Source organism: Blastomyces gilchristii (assembly GCF_000003855.2).
Source record: "Blastomyces gilchristii SLH14081 genomic scaffold supercont1.1, whole genome shotgun sequence".
In the NCBI taxonomy this organism is placed as follows: Eukaryota; Fungi; Ascomycota; class Eurotiomycetes; order Onygenales; family Ajellomycetaceae; genus Blastomyces; species Blastomyces gilchristii.
The window spans coordinates 6,450,863-6,454,049 of NW_003101682.1; positions in this window are offsets into that span (position 1 = coordinate 6,450,863).

Sequence of the window (3,187 nt, forward strand, 5' to 3'; positions counted from 1 at the left end):
TATGATCAGACTTGTTTATCTTCTAATAATTATCAGAACATATTATCATGAATGACACATCTTCTTTATCTTCTTATACATTCTTAATTATTTTTCTTCTCAGCAGCTTCTGATCATGTTTTCTGACATAATTTTATGTGAATACAGATGCTGATATTTATTTTTCTTCATATAGAATCTTCATATGTTGACAGATCTGCATCTACTGATGATAGTGAACTCAATATTAAATCATTGATTAAGAACTTGAAGAATGTGATAATGAAGAAATTGTCTGTGTCATGTATGACTGAGTCTTTCATATCTCTTTCTATCTCTTCTACTACTGTTTCTTCCTCTGCTGCTTCTTCTCAATCTTCTACATCTGCTTCTGTGTTTGATTCTCCTGCTTCTACTATCTCTGTTTCTGTAACTCTCACTTCTACTACTTCTGCTCTCTCTAATTTTATCATCTCTGCTTTTATTATCAGCTCTCTTCATTTCAAGAAGATGTTATATAGACTTAATAAATTATGTTTATCAGTATGTACACTCTCATCTTTCTTATCAACTTCTAGAATAATTTATTGTATAAAGACTGTGTATAATATAACTATCTGAAGCTTGATCACAGACACTGATTATTACATTTATTTTAAATATTTATAATAAAATAATTATTCATTCATATCAGAGAAACATTCTCTCTCTTAACAGTGTTGAGATTATAAGTCTTTTTCTTTTTCATCTTTTCTTTCTAACACTGATTTTTCTGTTCTTAGAGAAAATTGTTATGAGTTTTACTATGTATAAAGTCATGATATTCACAGATACTAAGAAACTTTTCATAACTGTTAAATTCAATATTGCAGATACATTCACTCTGATGAATTTCTTTGAGATGATAGATCTATATCAGTCTATTCTCTAATATCTGTTATCTGACTTTATGATGCAGATGAAAGATATTCATGTTTTCAGAAATGAAAATGCAGATATTGTACTTTTTTACACTCACAGATATGAGACTTATACATCTTGTCTGAGATATTGTTATGAAAATGAGCTGTTCACATACTGTGTCCTACTTTCTGTATTTCTCTGTCTCTCTCTCTCTTTCTGAGAAGCCTTGTATATGTTATAATTATATATACAATTCTAAGATCAGCAGATGTTCATTCAGTAATTATTATCTCTGCTTTTTACAGTTTCATACACTAACAATAGTTCTTAGTTGCTTCAGTGCTCAAGATCATTCTAATTAAAGATGATAACACTGCTGAGACTACTCTCTTTCATTTTCAAGCTTCTCTCAACACTTTCTCTTTCTCTTCTGTAAGAAAGATTGTGTATACACTGAGTTATAAGTATTCAGCTTCAGTTGACTCTCACTATCATTCATCTGATTCTGTATCTTCTTCTTCTTTCATTTCTTTCATCTTCATTTTCTCTGTTCTGACTTCTGATTCTGCAGATCTCACACTCTTCTTTAATTTTTCTACATACACATATACACATTTCTATATTGACATTTCAGTCAATCTTGTGATAAATAATATTAATGTTGTACACAGAGTGATAGAGAAATCAGAGATATGCATAGTATTATTGTAAGAGCAGCTTACAGCTCTCAAATCTCTTACAGATCTTGAGTTTTGAGATTTGCTTTATTTTTGATGTTTTTTAGGTGATGTGGTATTGAAAATAGATTAAATATATGATGTATGAAAATGAATGAGATGTATATGATAACATTTATCTTTTACAGCTAACTTTTACAGTTGATAATCAATTCATTTTTCTTTTCTTATGCTTTTTCTTTGTCTGCTAGTCACTACTCTTACAGGATCTCTATATAATACAGCATTCAGTGACTAGGTTCAGCAGCTTTCATCTTTTGTAATTCTGTCTCATACATTTTACTGTCTCTCTTCACTCACTCAGATCACTACAGTGAATGACTTATCAAAACTAATCTCACTCAATCTCTGAGCATTCTCAGAGATTAAGATAGCTTGATCTTATACATCTGTGAATGTTTCAGATGCTTCATTCTCTATTATCTCTGCAATTGAACTGATGTAAACAGTTGAATTCAACTCTGAATTCCTTTTTCTTCTGTGATCTGATTCACATACAAGTCTGTTACTTTGAGACTGCTCTTTATCATGTTACATCTACTGTCTATGATATATTATTATATAATCAGCTACAGTCTTATCACTTATTGAAGTGTGATATTCATCTGATTTCTTCATTTCTTCTCATTCTTTTCTTATAATTATGAAAAGATTGAAATAAGTGAGATTATCTGATTCATAAGTATCTATGATTTCTCTTACTTCGTAAGACTTTTTAATTGTAAGTTTCTTCTTTTTTAACACTGATAATAGTGCTGTGAATAATTATAATTCACTCAGGTCTTGCATCTTCATCTTTATAAGATATGAATCATTTATCAAGTTATATAAGATCTGTCTCTCTGATTTCTTCAATGTGTAAGTTTTCAGAGAATGTGATTTGAGTATTTTATAGAGTTCAAATCATCTAGATTGAAACTTCTCAGAACTCTTATTATATATAAGAACTCATGTTCTCACTTTGAGACTCAATTTCTTAACTAGTGAGTCTCATATTCTTTTTGATTGAATTGCTTGATTCAGAAGTAACTCATTAACTTTTGTACATGTGTGACTGATCTCTTTTCAATCTTGATTTCATATCTGTAACTGTTGCATCTGCAACTGCTACTGCTGTATTCATAACTGCTATTCTCTCTCTCACCTTTTTCAAAGCATTCTTCAGAATGTGCAGATGCAATTCATACAACAGATAGAATAATAAATACTTGAAGACTGCATGCTGCTGAATTCATGTGATTAATAGTATCTGACTGAGATATTCATCTCATAATCTCATAGACTTGTCTACTAGATATTTCATCAGCATGTTATCTAAGATTTTATTCAAGCATTTCATCTTCTCATTTATCTGTGAATAATATAATGTTGTTCTATAATATCTTATCTATAACTAGCCTATGAAATGCCTTACTACTTCTTCTACAAGATTTGCACTGTTATCAGTTAGAATCTTGCACAGTATTTCATAGTTGACATAGATTTCATTATATAGAAACTTTATTATCATCTTCTCTATTATCTCTGAAACTGCTTTCATGACTGATCAGTCAGTAGTGTAATCAATA